The sequence below is a fragment of the Cynocephalus volans genome, chromosome 16, assembly GCF_027409185.1.
Source record: "Cynocephalus volans isolate mCynVol1 chromosome 16, mCynVol1.pri, whole genome shotgun sequence".
NCBI lineage: Eukaryota > Metazoa > Chordata > Mammalia > Dermoptera > Cynocephalidae > Cynocephalus > Cynocephalus volans.
Window position 1 is genome coordinate 60,322,562 of NC_084475.1, and position 20,681 is coordinate 60,343,242.

The 20,681-nt window shown below is 41.9% G+C and overlaps 1 protein-coding gene and 1 non-coding gene across 2 annotated transcripts in view; both read left to right on the top strand.

The window, feature by feature from the left end:
- The window catches only part of ADAMTSL1 (ADAMTS like 1), a 434,771-nt gene that overhangs the window by 377,001 nt on the left and 37,089 nt on the right, over positions 1 to 20,681 (top strand). The window lies entirely within an intron of this gene.
- TRNAI-AAU (transfer RNA isoleucine (anticodon AAU)) lies at positions 8,074 to 8,147 on the top strand. Its single transcript has one exon. It is a non-coding gene; the product is annotated as a tRNA-Ile (tRNA).

A 20,681-nucleotide genomic window follows, 5' to 3' on the forward strand; every position in this document is an offset into this window, starting at 1 on the left:
AAATAATAAATATTTAAAATCTAAAATTTTATGTTTTGATATACACCTGTAAATCCATCACCACCATCAACATCATGAGGGTATTCATCATTCCCAAAAGTTACTTACCTTGGACCCCGTTGTAATTGCTCCCTTACCCCCTGCCTCCCCCACAACATCACCACTGCCACCCCAGGCAACCACTGATCTGCCTTCTGTCATTGTTGACCAGACTGCATTTTCTAGAAAGTTATATTAAAATAATCATACTTTGGGGGAATTTGGCTCCTTTCACTCAGGACAATAATTTTGAGATTCTCCCATTTTGTAACTTGTATCAATAGTGCATTTCTTTTTATTGCTGATCAGTATTCTAATATATAGTTATACTGTAGTTTGTTTAATCATTCACCTGCTGAGAGACAGGACGGTCATTTCTAGTTTCTAGTTACTGCAGATAAAGCTGCTGTAAATATTCGTGTGTGTTAGTCTTTGTGTGAACGCATGCTTTCATCCCTCTTGATTAAACATCTAGGAGTGAATGTCTGGATCACACACGTATGGTGGGTGTATGTTTAACGCTTTAAGAAACAGCCAAACTGTTTTCCAAAGTGGTTGTACCACTTTCCACTACCACCAGCAGTGTAGGAAAGTCCCGGGTTCTCCATATCCCCACCACATCTTGCTATAGTTGATCTTTTTGATTTTAGACATTCTACCATGCATGTAGTGATCTCTCATTGTGGTTTTAATCTGTATTTTTTAAATAACTAATAGTGCTGAGCATCTTTTCATGTGCTTATTTGCCATCCTGATTTCTTCTTTGATGAAATGTCTACTTAGTTTTTTAGCTCTGTTTTTTTTTAAATTGGGTTGTTTATTAAATTTTGAGAGTTCTTTATGTTTTTTGAATACAGTATCCTTTATTAGGTATATGATTTCCAAATACTTTGACCCAGTCAGTGGCTGTCTTTTTAATCTCTCAACTGTCTTTCAAAGAGTAGAAGATTTTGATTTTGATGAAGTTCAACTTATTAGATTTTTTCTGGTATAGATCATTCTTTTGGTGGTGTATTTAGAAATCTTTGGCTACCCCAATGTTTCAGAGATTTTCTGCAATGTTTTCTTCTAGAAGTTTTGTAGTTTTAGGTTTTATAGTTAGGTTTATAATTTATTTTAAATCAGTTTTTGTATATGATGTGAGATATATATTGAAGTTCATTTTTATGCATGTGGATATCCAACTTGTTCACTACTTTTTGTTGAAAAGATTATCCTTTTTCCAGTGAATTCCATTTGAACCTTTATGGAAAGTCAGTTATCCTTACATGTGTGGGTATATTTCTAGGCTCCCTATTTTATTTCATTGATGTATTTGACTCTTTACACCAATACCACGTTCTATATTATGCACTATGAACCGTAAGGTCGTCCCCTCTGGCTGGTGGGAACAACTGCTGTTCCCTACCTCGTGTGATCATTAGCTACTGGTACATCTAATCTTTCAGGTGGTTCTTTCCCCTGCCTCAGGTGTTTCTTCACATGTGTGCACTAATCAGCATTCTGCTGAATACTCAAGGGGAATCCTCTGATTTACAAAACCACCTGTTTTTGTAAATAAAGTTTTATTGTAATACAGCCACACATTCATTTACCTATGTGTTGTGTGGCTGCTTTCACACTACAGCAGAGGTGAGTGCTTATGACAGAGACCATATGGCCCCAGCCTAAAATATTTCCTATCTGGCTCTTTACAAAAAAATGTTTTCCAACCCCTGATCTAGCTCTTCCACCTCATTATTAGAAAGGATACTGAGTTCTATGGTGGTGATCTCATATCCCCTGTTTCTGAGGATCATACTCTGTCCACTGTATCACTGTGTCCTTTATCATGTCACTGTGTTAGGTTTTCTCCATGAGGCCAAGACCCTGAATGACAAAAAAACAAAAAGAGACACCTATAGGAGTAGAGTCTGTCCTCAGGCAAGAGAGGAAACCTGCGTTCTAAAGGCCCTGGATTTTTTTTACAGAATTAGATGACCTCAAATAGCTCCATCCAATAACAAAATACATAATTAAAGCAGTTCAGTGCCTTTTTTCAGCATATCTTATTTAGGTCTGGAGCCTATTAGAGTGTCTTACAGAATACATACAAAGGGTTTGGCCTGCCTGCTCTGTTTAGTGGCACATGGTCCCCTGTGAGTGAGCAAGTTCCCAGGCCCCAGTCAGAGGGTCTCCTCACAACACCCCTGCTGGAGGCTCGTCATGCTAGCCCCTCCAAGAGCCAAAGGCACAAGCCTTTTTCTATGCCTTGTGATTTACCAAGAGGAGGTAGATTCAGGTAGTCATTCAAACCTGAGTTTTCAGAGTAAAGCCTATCCATGAAAAAGTCATTGTGTCTGGCCCTTCTCCCCAGTGGGGACTCGAGGGGCATAGCCCAACACCCTTGGCAGGTTTCAGCAACACCAACCTGCTCCCCAGCGCAGCAGGCCCAGCAGCCCCAGGCTCTGCTTGGGTAGCAGTGCCACTTTTCAGGGCCCTTCCAGCCCTTGCAAGTCAGGCAGTGGTGGTGTGACCACCTGAGATAGGTGGCTTGGTGTTTTCCTCTCTGCTTGTTTCTCTGCTGAGAATTGCAGAGCCTGGGTGGCATGAGGTGGACTTCCAGATGTCTCTGCTAAGAGCGGTGATGCTCTTGTTCACCCAAAACTCTCATGCTAAAAGGTGAGAAGGTATTTCTTCAACACTGAAATTAAGACTGAGCCACTGCTACAAATAATATCAGCCAGGTGGGGTAACTATACAGGAGCCAAGTCTGAAGGTGGAGCTCACAAACAGTGTTGCGTAAACCTCCCAAAGTTGGAGGGTATATCAGAAAACAGTTGAATAAATATTAATATCCAAAGTTGAAATTCCTGACAAAGAGCCTATGAAGGCAATTGTCTCAGAGATCAATATAAACATTTAATCATTCAGCAAATATTTATTGAGTGCCTACTGTGTGCCAAGCACTGTGCTAAGAACCAGGGACACACAGTAAATAAGAAAAGCACAAACCTAGCCCTCATTCATTCACTCATTCAAGAAAGATTTATTGAGCATTTACTTACTGTGCCCAGGCACTGTTCTAGATACTGAAGATACAGTAATAAGCGAAACAGATCAGTGTACCTACTCTTGTGCAGTGTGACTAGTGGGGGCACTGAAAGTCGGGTGGGAAAGTAATTCAAATAAGAGGAGCATGATAAAAAGGGGAAGAACTGGGTGCTTTGGGGGCTTGTGACAGGACAGCTTCCCTGGCCTGAGCTTCAGGCAAGGTTTCTCTGAGGAAGGGATGTTTGAGCAAGATTGCAAGGCTGGGTAAAAGTTACCCAGTGAAGAGAGGGGAAGAACACTCCAGGCAGATGAACCAGCAGAGGTTCTGAAGAAAAAAAACATAAGCATTTCAAGAGCCTTAAAGACAGACTTCGGTAGAGGGGCCTCAGATGAGGCTGGAGAGGAAAATGGAGCAAGTTGTTGGCACTCGGTAAGCCAAGGTGGGACCCTGGCACTTTGCCCTAAGCACAGTGGGAAGTCTTTGCATGGTTTCAAGGCAGGAGGAGAGAGACAGCATTTGCTCTGTGTTTTTAAAAGCTTATTCTGGCTGGTGGCTAGAGGATGGTTTCTAGGGGAGGAGACTAGATAGACTACAGTGTTTAGGAAGTTGTTGCAGTATTCCAGGTAAGAGAAAACCATGGCTTAGAATAGAGAGGTGGAGGAAATGGGGAAAAGTGGATGACTTCAGGGATATGTAGGAGGTAACATCGACAGGACTTGGTATACAGATGAATGTGAAAAGAAAAACAGCATCTGTAGAAACCACAGGTTCTGAAAAGCATCCGATTGTTTAGGTTTTCTTCCCTGAAACTCTCATATATCTCCCATGTGGTGATGACCCATCCCAGACCACTCAAGCCAAGATGTTAGAGTGAAATGGAGAACTGCCTGGGTGAGCAGGTGCACAGAGAGCCATTGTGAGCAGGAGAGCCCGAAGCTTCTTGCTAATCCTGTTCCATCACCCTAAAGACATGGGCTCAGCTCCTACTAGATGCCCAGTCCTGTGCTTTTCCCCAGCCTCTGAGGAGCTCTGTCTCTAAGAACGAGTATTCCAAACACTGATACAATATTTACTGAGTTCTTTTGATTTTCTGGGCACCTTTGAAGGCAGCAGAAAACAAAATCTACAAAAGCCCATCCTCTCATAGAACTTATTGTAACAGGGGAAATGGAACACAAACAATAAAGAAGAAAAAGACCTTACATGTTAGAAGGTGGTAAATGCTATGGCAAAAGATAAAGCAGGGTAAGAAGGGTCAATGTTGCGATGTGGGAAAGAGGCTGTGATTTAAAATTAGATGGGCAGGAGAGGACCCGCTGAGGAAGTAATCTTTGAGCAAAGACGTGAATGTGAGCGGTTGAGCCTGTACGTGTCTGGAGGAAGAGCAGAGCGGAGCATCCCGGGCACAGGGAGAGCCGCTGCAGAGTTCTTGAGGCAGCGACAAGCCCAGAGTGTTCCAGGAACAAGAGGCCAGCGTGGCCGGAGTGGAGTAACGGAGGGAGTACGTGGGAGGAGAGAAGATATGAGAGGGCAAATTGTGCAAGGCTTTGTAAACGGTCACATTATAACAACAGCGAGAGAAAAATCTATAAATGCTCAGATTTATAAACAGACTCAACATTGCACAGGATTAGGCAGGGGCAGGCAGAAGTGATTTCTTTTATTGGAAACCATGTGGCCAACTGAATGTTATGTAGCTGGCTCTAGTAAAACAGAGGCTTATCAGGCTGGCTCTGGTGCAGGCCAATATTGCTGGTTTAATTTGACTCACATGTGCTGGGCACCTGCTAGGTCTGCCTGGCCCTGGGCTTCTGCAGGCACGTGCCTGGCCATTTCCTTCCTCTAGTCAGAGAGTCCCAACTTTACAATAGAGTTACCTGGGAAGTTTAAAAAAATTCCAATTGAGGCCTATTAAGTCATAATCTCTGGGGGTTAGGCTAGGTATCAGTACTTTAAAAAATTGATTCTTAGGGCTTGAATGGACTTTAAAACTCACCTCACCGACCCCTGCTACCCATGTAGAAGCTGGTGTGGGAAAATGGTTTGTTTCATCATTTGGAATATTTTAGCCTGACATTCAAGGCTCTTTGCTGTTCAGACCTAGCCTCTGCATCGTCCCTCCATCCTATTCCTGTCTCAAATAATCGCTCCTTTCCAGTCAAACTTCTCCCTAGTGCTTGCCATGGTCTTGAACCTTCTGTGACTTCCTTGCCTGGAATACACTTCCCGGGCCCCATCCTCTCTAGCTAAATCCTGAATGTCTTCAAGATACAGCTCAAGCCCTCTGTGCAGCCTTCTTAGAGTACCCCAGCCTGGAGTGACCACTCTCCACTGACCTCACGAAGCACCTGCTCTAGACAAGGGTTGGGCACACTTTTTCTGTAAAGAGCCAGATAGAAAATAGTTTAGTCATTGTGGGCCCTACGGTCTCTGTGGCAACTACTCAGCTCTACAGTTGCACAGTGAAAGCAGCCATAGTAAGTAAGCAAATGGGGGTGGCTGTGTCTAATAAAACTTTATTTGTAGAAACAGGGCTAGATTTAGCACTCATAGTTTGTCAACCCCTGCTCTAAGTCACTGATGTGATAGCTACCTCATCTGTATTCCCAGATATATTTCATGTCTGTGTCCTTTCTCCCAGCTAGATTCTAGGTCCTAGGGAGGCAAGAGGCTGCATTAATATTCTCAAGTGATTTCAAACAGGACTAAGTAGCAGGCCTTGGTTTAGAAGGCTAGTTGAGTCCTTTTTTTCTCTCATTTCCATTCTAATTGAAGATTTATCATATGTCTCACATCTCCACCCATCACCTCACCCTGCACACTTCCTGATTCTTCTGGTACAGACTGGATCGGGCACTTCCTGAATCCACTTATGAGGAAATGCACACAGTGACAGTCATTGAGTACTCTAAGCCACATCTGCTGGGAAGCCATTTTTCATCATGCTTGTTTGGAAGACTAAGATCATCACTACTTCCTCTCCAAAGATAGTTGTGGGACCAGCAAGTTCTGATGGTCAAAGGTTAAGTAAAAATTACTCCACAATGGGGACCCACCCAAGAGGTGTCAAAGACAGTGACGCAGAGGAAGGACACGGGTGTGGGCGGGGGTGGCTAGCACACTTGATGAGGAGTGGGAAAGGAGGAAGAAATTTACACTCACCCTTTTCAGAGAGACATGAGTTGGCATCTGTTTCCTTATTTATACTGGACAGCTGAAGTTTTATGTCATAAGGAAAGTGCTTTTGATTTCCTACAGCTTCGCCCACAAAGAGTATGCATTGCTATTAAGCAGAAAGGCCAGCATTTTGTGGTTGTTTATGACACACGTTTATGTACTTTTTTCTTTTTTTAAAATAAGTTTCAAAGTAGAGAAGAAAGACCTCATAGGGACTACAGGAAGCTCTCTAGCCCATATAATGTAGAACTAAGTCAGTATTTCAGAGGGCATTTACAAGGAAGCCACAGGAAGGAGTACAGCGATTCTTTGGATTGGAGTGCACGTCCATATATATAAAAAGACACCAGAGCGTAAGTGACACTTAAAATAGTTAGACACAGAAAGCAAGGCAGTAAATATCCCTGCCTTGCCACTGTTCCAGGCCACAGCAATCATGCAGGCATGGGCTTATTTTAAGACTCCAGATAGTCAGGAAATGGGGACCTTGAGAAAACTCACTCACACTTGCTCCTGCCCTTTCCTGGCACCAGGACACAATTCCCAGGACCCTGTGCCCTCCCCACCATGTCGAACAGGAATGATGTGAATGAGTTTCATGTCCCTGAAATAGACAGGTATTGAAAGTCCATCAGTGGGAAAATAAGGAACTCTACACTTTCCCTAATAAATCCTTTCTCAACCCTGAAATGGCTCTTGAAAATATCCACTCTTTTTCTATGCCTCCTTGTGTTTCTGTGGTGCTAGAGTGGCAGTTTTACTGCAGGCCCAGAGCCCAGGGGCAGGCTGTAGAAGAGAGTGCAGGACCATGGCCTAAGGCCTGGCCACGATCTGTGAAAGGAGAAACAAACCCTCCTGCCTCAGTTCCCAGCCAACGCCTGTAGAGTAGAGAGAATGGGGTACCTCAGTTAGAAAACCCATTTCCAAATCCTCAGCATCTGGCTCCTCACTTATAAATAACACCCAGTTCACAGAATTAATTATGGTGAAGATTACATGAGATGTCATATGCAACATTCCCACCATATAAGGTGGATGCTAACAGATGTTAATTTTTTGCCTGTATCTCTTCTTGAGAATCTAAGAAGTCCATTCTGTTCTTCGCTGTGGTCTACCACAAGTTCTTCCTTAGATTATAGAATCAGAATTTGATTGCCACTGTGAATGTAAATTACTGACTGAAAAAATCATTCAGGAGACAGGTGCCCTGTTGAAGTGTTCATTCTATGCCAGGTTCTGGAGCAGAGATGTATGAAGTGTGGTTCCTGATATCAAGGAACTTCTCTAGTTACAGAGAAAAGGTCAACACAGAAAGAACTGAGAAAGCAGTAGAAGTGTGTGAGAAGGGGGATACAGAGAGTGATGCATAGCTGCTCTGTGAATTTATGATAAAAGACAGAGGTTTCAGTCCTTTTCTGGAAGTTTTATTCCCATGTATCCATCTAACCCCCATGCTGTCTGTTGGGGTCCTTCACACGTACCTTAGAACTTGCATAGCATGCTGGTCATGGGCAGGATATGGAACCAGAATGCCTGGCTCTGCCACTTGCTAACAGTTGCATGACCTTGGGCAAGTTATATGCAAAATCTCTCTGCTGTTGAGTATGAAATGGAGGTAATAGCTGCATGTACCTCCAGGATTTTTGAAAAGAATGCATGAGGTTATAGATGTAAACCAGTTAAAATGATGCCTTTGCACACAATAAGTGCTCAGTTAATGTTGGTCATTATTATTTTGGCAGTATGTGCTCTTGTCCCAGCCCTCCCCTTCTTGAAATGTAAGTATCAAGAAAGTTAAGAATGCCCTTGGGATGGGGGGTGCTGGCCGGTTAGCTCAGTTGGTTAGAGCGTGGGGCTAATAACACCAAGGTCCAGGGTTCAATCCCTCTACCAGCCAGCTGTCAAAAAAAAAAAAAAATGCTTTGGGAGCCAGGTCCTGGAAGCAGAGAGATGCAAAGTAGATTTAGGCCTCTGTTCCACCTACTGCTTCATTAACTTACCCATTTTATGCTATTCTTATTCCCTTTATATATTTGCTAATTAATTTAACTTACTTTTTAGTCAAGTTCCTTTTGACAATTACAGCCTATCTCAGATAAGTGAGGCAAGAAAAATGACAGGGCTTTTGTGCACTAGTGAACCAAAAGGAGCATGAACTTTGGAATAGGAGTTAAAGTGTGGTCAAGCCACATAACTTTATAGGTCTTCCTGAATCTTCCTGTCTGATCAGTAAAATGGGTTGATAACCTGAACCTCAGGACTGATTTGAGAATCAAAGGAGAGTAAATATATAAAAACCATTTTGTAAACTCTAAAGCACTCTATAAAACTTAGTTTTTGCCTTATTCTTAGGGCTGGAAGCAAGGATGGCCACAAGGGTAGGATTTGTAGGACCCCAAGGAGGGGGCGGCAGCCTCTCAGGGGAGATTCTGGACCACTTGTGAAGCCCTCCCTTCTAGCCAGGGGCTGCTTGGTCTTCTTTGCTACACACTGGAATATAGATTGTATTGTTTCTTTAAGGGACTTAAAGGGAGCCGGGGGGATGCTGACTGTCTTGCCTAGTGTTGCTTCTAAAATACAGGGACTTTGTGGCATCTGAGAAGACTTATGGGGAAATAGGACCTAAGCAGCATCATGTGAAGGACATATGGGATTATATAGGCCAAGAAAGGAACATAGGTAGGAATTAGACATCCCTCCATGAGAGATGAAGGAACGCAAAGCCAAGGGACAAGGTCCTGTTCTAAGTCCACTGCTTGGCCTATGGTGTCCAGGTGCCTGGATTCACTTGGCTTTTTTTTAAAAATAGTTGACTGTAATGGAATCAAAACTCAGGAAGAAGATATGGAATAAACCTAAGTGGCCAACAATGAATGAATGGATAAAAAAAAAATGTGGTATATATACACAATGGAATACTGTTCAGCCATAAAAAGAATGAAATCCTGTCATATGTGGCAACATGGATGGACTTGGAGGACATTATGTAAGTGAAGTAAGCTGGACACAGAAATACCAATACCACATGATCTCACTCAGATGTGGAATCATTTAAAAAAAAAAGTTGATATTATAGATGCAGACAGTAGAACAGTGGTTACCAAAGACTGGGGGAGGGGGAGGGAAAACAGGGAGAGATTGGCCAATGGGCACAAAGTTCAATTAGATAGGAGGAGTAAGTTCTGGTGTTCTGTTGCACAGTGGCGTGACTATGGTTAACAGTTAAGTTTTATATATTGCATAATAGCTACAGGAAAGGCTTTTGAATGTTTCACCACAAAAAAATGATAAATGAACAAGGTGATTGATACATTAACTATCCTAACCCCATTATTGTACAACATATATATGTATCAAAACATCAGATGGACCCCGTAAGTATATATAATTACAATGTGTAAGTTAAAATTTAAAAACAAACATAAACCCTCAGTCAGGATCTTGTCTCCAATCAGTTACCTATTGCCACTGGTGAGGGTTTGCAGTCTTCTCCCTTTCCATGTGCTATATCCTGCTATGTTTTAGAAATGTTTGGAAAAGTTGAGTTTGGCTAATACTGTGGAAATCAAGGGAATTTCATCTCTACCATAATTACATACAATTTCTTTTATCTTTTATGATGCAGGAGAATTACTACACAGCTTTTGCCTTATCATAATATATTTTGTCTTCTGGACAAGAGTTTTGAAATCATCCCCACCACACACACCTGAACTTCCTCTCCTTTTTGCCCATCAGTGTTGACACTGTCACTATAACCTAATGCCCCCCACCCAGGGGGAACTATCTTAGATTTTAAGGCCTCCAGAGTTAAAAAGCAGCCCATTTCAGTGTACTCTGTTCCTGAAAGGGGGACCAAAAGAAAAAGGAAAGTGTGGTTTTTCTTGGGGCATCGGTTTGAATATGCATTTTTTTTATTTCAAAAAGATACCTTCTAGATACACAAGAAACTGAGAACATTCGTTGCCTGAGAGAAGAGGAATCAGGTAATTGGAAGGAAAGGGGTGCAAGGAAGAATTTTCACAGCATTCCCTTTGGTACCTTTTAAATTTTAAACCAAGTATTAACTACTCAAGAATAAATAAAATCTGGATTGGAAACCTAGTTCAATTTCACAAATAACTTTTGCACATCTACTGTGTGCCAAGAATTCTGTGATATCTTGACCAGCACAGAACTTACAGATTGGGTCTTCCATTTTGCAGAGCCTTAGAAGCATAGAGCTAACAGCTTGGAAAAACACCCTCCCTTTGCTGGTAGAAAAAATGCCAGGGAGAATGAGCCAGAATCACATTTGGGCACCATTAAAATCACAGTAAGAAACACACTAGTATAGTTCAGTTTTGCTTTTGTGTAAATGGCTTCATGGGAATTCTGGGAGAAACATTTTGCTAGGACATCCCCATGCTAGGGTTGCAGGTAACATTCCCCAAAATAAAAAAGGATTTTTCACTCTCTGAAAAACTGTTCAGTTTGAAAAGGGTTTTGTTGACCGTCTGCTGTTCCGTACGCACTATAGTCTATGAAAGCAAATCCTGGCAAGTAGATCAGACCTGAAGTAGGTTAGGCCAAAGAAAAAAATGATAATAATAATAATACTCTCATTTTAGAAACATAGCCTATTAATATGTCTATATCTATTTAAGAGTTCAAACTTTCTTTTCATCTTACACCTTTAATACTTTATCTCTGAAAGGTATGAAGACAAGTTTAGCTCCAAAAACAACCTATCAAGAATCTTTTTATGTGAAAAGCCATTATGATTATAGAATTCTTCATTTCTCTGTTGGCAGTGCCTGCTCAGAAATAATGAGCTCCCTGTACATATTGTTGCCAAGGAGATAAGACCAAAAATTCATTCAAGGCCCTTTCTCGAACCTGGCAGGGACCATTGTGTTTAATGTGTGACTCTTTGAAGTGGTATCAAGAGAGAGAAACCAGCACAAGCCTGTGTGTCTGTTGTCCTGCCAGCTTCCTGAGCCCAGAAAAAGAATATAGGCCCTGAAGAAAATGACCATGGCATCCCTATGTGCACAGCACAGACTGTACCTCCTCTTAATTCTTATTCTTGTAATCCTGTTGTTCTCTTTCTTAATGAGCTTGCCTGGCATCTTAGATCCTTGCTCAAAGCCATGATTCCGAAACTGGCTCATGATAGTTCACAAATGCTTGTCAGGGAGATAGGGCCAGGAGATTTTATTGAAGAGTTTCTGCTAAGCACACTGAAATCATTCCTAAAATGGTACAATAGCAGAGAGAAAAAAAACTATAAAAAGTTAAATTGGAGAATAGGTAAGGTAAAACAAGGCTTTTGTTAAGCAATCATTGCGAAGCTTTTTAAAATTTTTTTTGAGAACCTGAACATGTAATATGCAAAACTAGATTTGATTATGAAAGGGTGTTTACTGACTTATTAAGATATAAGTATTGCTTATTCAGACAATTGTAGTTTGGCTAATGGAACTTAATTTCAAGGAACTTTCAGTTTTGCAATTAACAGAGCAATCAGATGATAAACTAGTTTTTGCCAAATTTGAAGAAGGATTTTTTAATATTGGAGGAGTTATCAGCATTCAAGTAAAACAAAGTTATTACACTGTGAGTTGTCTGTAGTATTGAGTGGATAGAGAAGACACTTATTTTCAGAGCAGAAGCTGGCTGAAGAAAGAGGTGACACGTGAAGTGAAGCTCTGCCCAGCAGCCCCGTTTTCTGAGCCATCAGCAGTTGTGCTACTGTTTGGGGGTTTTGTTTGTTTGTTTCAGTGCCCCTACCCCTCCCTCAATTGTGCTGCTTTGGACAGTCCTCCAAATCCTGAGGTTTGGGAGGGTACCGCAGGCTTTTCTCTCTCATCTCATGTGTTGTTTTATTTCTTGAAATGGTATTAGAGTTTTTTTCTTTAATGTACTTTTACTTTGAAATAATCCTCAATTTTACAAAAAAGTCAAAAGTATAATACAAAGAACTTTTGCTACCTGATCCTTTTGAGAGTAAGTTGCTGACATAATACTCTATCACCCAGTGTAGAATCCTGTTTATCAGTGGTCCCAATAACATCTTTCTGTCAAAAGAATTCAATCTGAAATCACACATTGCATTTAGTTGTTCCATGAGTCCATTTTCTGCCACTTAGAATACCTGGAACTAGGTAATTTATAAAGAAAAGAGGTCTATGTCTTATAGTTTTGGAGGCTGGGAAGTCCAAGGTCAAGGGAGCACATCAGGTGAGGGCCTCCTTCCTGGTGGGGACTCCGCAGAGTCTCATGTCAGCAAAGGGCAGCATGTGGAGGGAAGCATACTAAAGTACTCACTTGCTCTCCTTACAAAGCCACTAGTGCCAATCCTGTGATAACCCATTCATTTATTAACCTATTAATCCATGAATGGATTAACCCATTCATGAGGGCATTGCCCTTGCAATCCAGTCACCCCAAAGGTCCCACCTTTCAACACATGAGCTTTCGAGATGACAAACATTCAGACCATGGCAGTTGTCATGTCTCTTAAGTCTTCTTCGGTCTGGAACAGTTCCTTAGACTTCCCTTGACTTTTATGACCATAACACTTTTGAAGATTATAGGCCTGTTATTTTAAAAATATGTGTGTCAATTTGGATGTATCTGATGTTTCCTTGTGCTTAGATTCAGGTCGTGTGTCTTTGGGAGGAATATCGCAGAAGCAACACTGGGCTCTTCTCATTGCACCATTACTGCTGATGTTAATTCCAGTCACTTGATTCAGATGGTACCTGCTGGGCTTTGTCATTCTACAGTTACTCTTTTTCTCTTGTACTTAAGTGTTTTGTGGGGAGGAACTTGGATACTATGGTAAATATCCTGTTTCTGAACTTACAATTTATTTGTTTATTTATCTCTGCATGGACTCATGGATTCCTGTCTTAGCTAACAGGCTTGCTATCCTTTCTTATTTTAATGTAAAAAAGAAATTTTCCCAGATGCCACCAATAAGAGACTCCTTAAATGACTCCTCTATCCTTTGACATATCCATATCATTCTTGGAGAATTTTGTTACTTTCTGGCACAAGAAGATATTCTAGGTTTTTCTTGAACTTTCGCTGCTCCAGTCCTGGAGAATAGTATTTAGAAATCACGATCTCAATGTCAGGTCTGTTTATTGCTTTTGGAGTGTCGCTACTCTCTGTGCACAGAAGTAAAAAATATATGTATGTATTTATTTATATGCATGTACACACTCACAAACACACCAGTATAATCATTTCTATACATATCTATACATTGAACTCTGAGTCCTCCCTCATATCTCCAATTCTTAACCAACGCCACGGGATTTTTTCTATTTTTTCTCTTTCCATAGTTCTGTCTCTCACTAGCCTTAATATATTTACTTACTTGATCAAGTCCTCTCTATATACACCACCTCCTATCACTGCTGCCCCCACCCCCACACAGACATGATCCTCACGACACTCGGGTTCTGACACCCCTCGTGCAGATGCCCTCTTGACTCCACTCTGGCTCGGTAACCCATTGTGAACTACCATGGCCCCCCTTCTCTCTTCAAACAGTGCCTGCTTTAGCCTCACCTGATGGGCTTTGGACTGAATTGTTTAAGGAAGGAGGAGGTAAGGACAGGGAATTGCTGGTGCAAGAATTTCTAAACAGAAAGCAGATTGCTTGCAGGCTTAGAAGCTGGCAGGTGAAACAGGTGGAGGACAAGTAGAATGGGTCCTAGGTAGCTCCAGCCTTTGTGCTCCATGTCATGGGAAGAATCTGCGCAGCCAGATCCCTGAGATTGCCCTCTAGCCCGGGCAATTGTTTACCACGTTAAATCTTACCTGATCTGCCAAGCCAGCACGTGCTCTTATATTTTATGTTCCTGACTTTGAATGAGAGAATGCTAATAATAGCACATTTTCCACTCCCACTGTCTAGCTCAGGAGTTCTTAACCAGGGGTCCATGAGACTTGGGGACTCATACAAGTCTCCTAGTATATGTGCAAATATGCTTTTCTCTAATGAAGGAATTCAGAACTTTCTTCAAATTCTCAAAAAACATCCATGACCCAGCAACGTTAACTACTTACCGTATATCAAAAGGTTAAAAACAAATTCGATCTTTCCAATAATCAAAGAAAAGCAAATAAAAATATTATTTGCTGTATATGAGATTAGTGAATTAAAACAACACAAACTTATTCTCTTACAGTTCTGGAAGTCAGAGGTCTGAAATGGGTCTTACTTGGTTAAATCAAGTTTGACCAAGCTGTGTTCCTCTGGAAGCTCTAGGGGAAAATCCATTTCCGTGCCTTTTCCACCTTCTGGAAGCCATCTGCATTCCTTGGTTGTGGCCCTTCTTTCGTTTTTGAGGATGGCAGAGTAGCATGTACCCATCTCTGCCTCTAACCCTTCTGATTATGTTAGGCCCACCTGGATAATCAAGGATAATCCCCCACCTCAAGATCCTTTCTTAATCACATCTGCAAGGTCCCATGTGAGGTAGCATTTTCATAGGTTTCCAGAGACTAGGATGTGGATTTCTTTGTGGGGGATGGCATTATTATGCAACCAACCACAATATCCAAGAATTGCATAACATTTACTTTCATACATTGTTACCCAAAACATGTTAGTATAACATTCCTGGAGGGCATTTAGGCAATACGTATCAATATTTTTAAATGATACTCATTGACCCAGCAATACCACTTTAATAATGTAAAGTAAGGAGATATGTGGACACGGAGATGTATGTAATAAGAAATTCACCGTAACATAGTTTATGTACTAGTGAAAAATTGAAAACAATGTAATTATCTATAAATAAAGAATTGATTAAATAAAAGATTCTTAGACATTTATATATATAATCTTAAGCAGCAACTTAAAAGGATGATGTAGATCCATATTGATGACAAGACTATCCAAGATTTATTCATCTATCCGATGATACATGTGCATATATGTGATTGAAAGGAACAGCATTCAGAGTAGTTATCTCTGAGTAGCAGGACTTGAGGTATTTTGTGTGTTTTCTAACTTTTAATCTGTAATGAATGTGCATTGGTATTTTTCAAAGCAAAAAGTTGAGCCTACTAATGAGGAAGGGAGGTATTGAATTTATCTTCTCGTGAAAAATGGCTGTTTTCTTTGGAGGTAAAAATATATCTTGCACAATCATTTACTGGTTTTACTAGACCATTTGTTCTCAATATACAGAAATTCTAATGACCTCATAACCTAGACAAGGGGTTGGCCCTGGGGCTGAGTCTAGACTACCCCCTCTTTGCAAATAAGGTTTTGCTGGGGCACAGCCACACCCATCTGTTTACATATTATCTATGGCTGCTTTCAAGTTCCAAAGGCAGAGTTGAGTAGTTGTGACAGACACCAGTGTAAAATCTGGCTTTTTACAAAAAAAAAAAAGCCTGCTCTAGGCTTTCTTATTAACAATGACAAAAATATTTCTACTATTTAGTTTTTAACACATTTTTTTGACAGAGCAGAAAGAGAGTAATATGTGAGTACCTTACTGTAAACACTTTTCATAAAAACTCCCATCCCCCACCATCATAAATCAAAAATACATTTTCAGGGAAAAATAAATCTCAGTATAGGAAAAAGTTTTTTTTTTTTTTTTTTTTTTTTCTGTTTTCTAGGATTTCTCAGCTTTAGTCTTTAGAAAGACCTAAGAGCAAAACTCTAATGAAATTATAATTTCAAATTGGAGAATAATTGCCAGTGAGGCTCATGATTACAGGCATAACGCCTTCCCCACATTGAACCTGGACCTTTAGGCCTCCATCTCTGCTGACATTGGAATGCCATCGAGAAGCTCAGTGAGAACATTAGTTCTCACTTCCATTGCTTATGCAGAGTCAGGTACATGTCTCTCTTTCTAAATGCATTTTCCATTCTAGATCCTCTACCTTCACATGATGTGAGTGCTATGGAAACCCAGAAAGAGCTAATTTAATCAAGAAATTATCTGTTCCCAGCAGAATGGCACATGCTTATCCAGGCCTAGATTGCCCTGAATCCCAGCTTTCCTAAGGAGTCTGCTTGGGTTTAGGGTCTCTGAGTCTGAGTGATTCTTTCAAAGTCAGAGTTGGTCTGAGAGATTTGAACCATGCCACCTCTCCAAAGCTTCAGGGAAAGCCCACTACATGCTCCAAGGGAATCTATAGTACATAGGTCCAAGGCAGATCTGGGAACTACACCTAAAGGGGATTAGGAGCCAAAACAAATCAGTACTAGTAATATTAGAAAAGTATGTTGCTAGACAGATAGCAGGCATTTGGACAGCTACCGTCTGCTCTTCAGATGCATGCCACGTTGCTACCGTGGCCTTTCCACTCAGGGCTGTGGATCTCTGACCTCCTGTTCATAGGACATCTCTATTTATGAGTCCTTGAAAAACCACATTTTCTTTGGGCTTGGCTTCCAAAGGCCAGTCACCACCTGGCAGAACATATTATCATCCCAGCAGAAGTCAGCCAGCAGCATCCTCACAAACACACCACAGACCACCTCTGTCCTCACTCCCCACTCTCTCCACGTGTCTCTCATCCCTACTGCAGCTCGCCTGCTTACCCCACCCCCTCATTCACTCACTCATGCTGTTTATTATTTTCTTTACTTTGCTGAGAAGTTTCTGGAGCTTCAAGACCCCAGAGACCTACATGGGAATAATAAATCCAGGAAAGGTCTTCCTGTTCCCCAGCAGCTCCACCCCTCCCTTCCCCTCACTCTGGAATTCCTCGTCAGCAGCTGCTCCTTCCTGTGACTCGCGGCTGAACTCAGGGCCATGCCCCAGTGAGGCCTCTCAGGATACCTGCTATGAATATTAGCCATTCTGCATATCCACTGCTATTCTGTGGCTTCGGTTCAGCAGTGGAGAGCTGAAATGGGGTGTGTACAGGGCTGTGAGCAAAGGCTCTCTTTTTGCATGTGCAGGTTATTGCTTTTGCAAAGGCTCTTGCCCATAAACAGAGCCAAACCTAACGTGAGTTCATGAAGGCATGCTGGCTGGAGCTGATGCTGGCTTATGTGTTTTTCTACAACCTAATCTGGATACTTTCTAGCTTGCCTCTCCATTGGCTGGAGTGAGGGGGTGAGAACAGCTATATTACCCAAGAGAAGAGAATATTTATAGAGTCCACAGCTTTTACTCTAAACCTGTTTCCTTCTCAGAGCAGTAGCACCTTGATTATTGCAGAGCGCTTCTTGAAAGTCCTGAAATAACATCCCATTTCAGATCAAATGGGAAAAAAACGTCACTCTCTTTTCTTACAGAATCTAGACTTGGTGGCTGTGAACGATAGACATATGCAGAGAGGGGAGTTCTGACTTGGGACCCTCCTCAAAAATGTGGTATGGCCCAAGCATGATCCACATTCTGGAGTTCATTAAAAGGCCATCGCATCAGTGGATTAAAACTCCTTCCTCAGCTCCAGGCAGCCTGCAGCCAGGCCTCCCCAGGGTCATCCTGGTCTTCCTCCTGCAGGCCAGGTAGAACCTGCCAGTAGCCTGAGGGTAGAGTCAACCAGGGACTTATAAACCCAGAAAGTTGAAACTTTTTAAAAATGCTGATGTGTGTTTAAAAGGTGTGTTTTATGCCAAGAACCTACTGGCAGAGAAGGATGCATGGGAACTCTGTGCATTATAGGTTCAATCCCAATTTCCTAGAGCCTGCCTCCTCCCTCCCTGCCCCCCAGAGGTGACCCAGGCAACCCTGGATAAGCATGCTGTTCAGCACCACCAAACTCTTAGACAATGCAATCTTATTTTTATAGCCAAGACTGTGTATGCATATATGTATCAGAAGTGGGCATCTCACCTTCCTTACCTACAAGAGAATAACCAGGTCCCAGGGTACGGGTGAGGGCAGTAACCAAGTCGTTTTGGAGAAGGCGAGGCATTAATCGAGTCATAAGTCTGGATGGAGCTACTTTTCATGCTGAGAAGCCTATCAAGTTCTTCCACCAGATGCCCAGGAGCATGGAGACATTAGCATACCCCCTGCCAATGGAAACCCCAAGCTTACCCTAGGGGTAAAAAGACATTTGGGGAATGGAAAAATGGGCTGACATAGTTCCATTTTTCCAAGGATGTTTTAAAGTGAGTTTTCTTTGGGCAGATATACATGGGAATAGTCTTGGCCTGGTTATTTGACCAACTTATTGGGAGGTCCCAGAAATCGGAATGAAAATTAAAGTTGCTGGTCTTTGCCCACAGCCTTCTGGGGTCCAGCTGACAAATGCAGAGTAAGAAACTGAGTTTTTCCAGTATAAATCAATCATTTCTCTCAGCTTGGTGCCAGTTCCCACTCGTGCGAAGCTGCTTTAGATACCACCTCTGTCACCTAAGGGGACTCCAGACCCAAGCAGGGAAGGGGCGAGCAAATGCGCCGAGGCAGCTTGCCTGCTTTGTCCTGTCACCCCATGGTCCGGGAGCGGGGCCCAGGCACACCATATACCACAAGCAGAACAGAGATCCCTCTATAAATTTTAAATGACTGAGTGACTGTTTTCCAGTTTTGTAAAATTAAATTAAGGAAAGGACTCCCAGACTGACTACACCAAGTGCCAAGTTTCATCCCAGCACACATCATTTTTACAGTAAGTTTTAACTCTGTGAAAAATACAGGATTATAATGAAAACGCTGACAGGCCTGGAGCCAGCTCATGAACTAATAATGCCACATCTTTAATATTTTTACACAGCATGTCCTAATCTGCCACAGCTTTCTTTTCCTTTAGATAGAAGTTACGTGAGAATTCCCAGAGTACTACTTTTTCTCCTCCTCTTTTAGAGCGTATATTCCCATTTTCAAATCATTCTTCCTTGTAAACCTTTTTCAGTCCAGCTGCATTTTTTATTCTGTACAATTGGTTTATCAAGCTCAGCTGCCTTGTGCTGAGCTATTTGGCTGGAGAGGAAGGAGAGGAGAGAGAATATGCACTAGAAGCTCCTGCTTCTGCTCGTTAAGGCTAAGAACTCATGAAAATCAACTCCAAATGTGTGGCTCACGTATGTGACGGGCAGCTAATGACTGCTGCGTTGGCTTGCTCTATTCTGCAAAGAAATCCACAAATCAAGCTGCTTGCCAGAAATCCTGGTGATTTTCAGCCCTTCAAATCAACAAAAAAATCCACTGAGCAATTTTCGAGACAGGTGCCTTGAAAGTAGCCCTATCCCACCACTTTTTTCTTCTTTTTTTCTCTTTTTTTTTTTTTTGTTGGCTGGCTAGTGCAAGGATCTGAACCCTTGACCTTGGTTATATAACACCGTGCTCTAACCAAACAAGCTAACTGGCCAGCACCTTTCCACAGTTTTTAAGGCCAGCCAGCATCTTTTGGAGATGGTGCCAGGGCTCCCATATTTCTACCCCCATGTTTCTTTCACCTATCGAACTCAAGCTGTCTCCCTGAGTCAGGCTATTTCGAAACCCATGTAAAATTAAAAGACAGAGGTGAAGAAAGTCAGTGAGGCCAATCTGACAGAAGCAGGGAGGTCCGCTAGTGGCATGTTACAGGTTACAGCTGGACTGACCCTTGTCCTTGCTGGAGACCATTGACTCCACCATGGATGGGACAAATAATGACATGGAGCCCCTTGGCCTCTGATGTGTCCTTTCCTGAATGTGAAAGCTCTGCTCCTCTCCCCTATTTCATATCAGTACCTGGGGATGTTAGACCAATTAGGAGAGATGTCTTTGCCAGCATTTAAGATAAAATCAATCAAATAAGAAGAGGAGGCAATTTCATATATAATTTGCTTTTCTTATTGGGTTTATCTCCCTCATTCTAATTTTTTTTCACTCTCCAGTTAATGTGTTTTTTTAAATGAAACTAGGGAGGAAAAAAACCTCACACATATGTGAATCACACCTGGCTTGGGTTCAATTTAAAGCCACAGTGGGCCTAGGAATGGAGGCCTAAAGGCAATATTTTCTTTCTCTGGTTAAGAAGGTTGATAGAGGGAGGCCTTCTGCTGCCAGAAGTCTCATTAGCTAGGCAACCTTTCATAGCTGAGGTCTGAGGAGAGAGCACCGTGCTTGCCTGCTGACCACCCATTTCCTGGGGTAGGTGATGAGGCTTGAAAGATGGACATGTTCAGCATTCATGCAGCTGGGAGGGAAACGGAGGTGCTAGCCCCTCCTACATTAAACATGGGTTATTTCCTCTTTTAAGCAAAAGGGGAGGGGTGAGTGGCTTATTATTTGGCCTCTCTAGAGGTGTGGAATACCTTAGCACACAGTTTTTGGTGTTCTTGTAAATGGCACACAGAGAGATCGCTCACCTTCAAAGAATGATTGATACTTCTTTCATTTTAACAAATGAGAAATGTTCGTGACAGAAAGGAGCCCTGTTTCAAGCCAGGTTTTCTCATTAGCAGTGAAACATGGGTAATTATTCACTGGGAACATACACAGTGGGAATTCATGTTAGG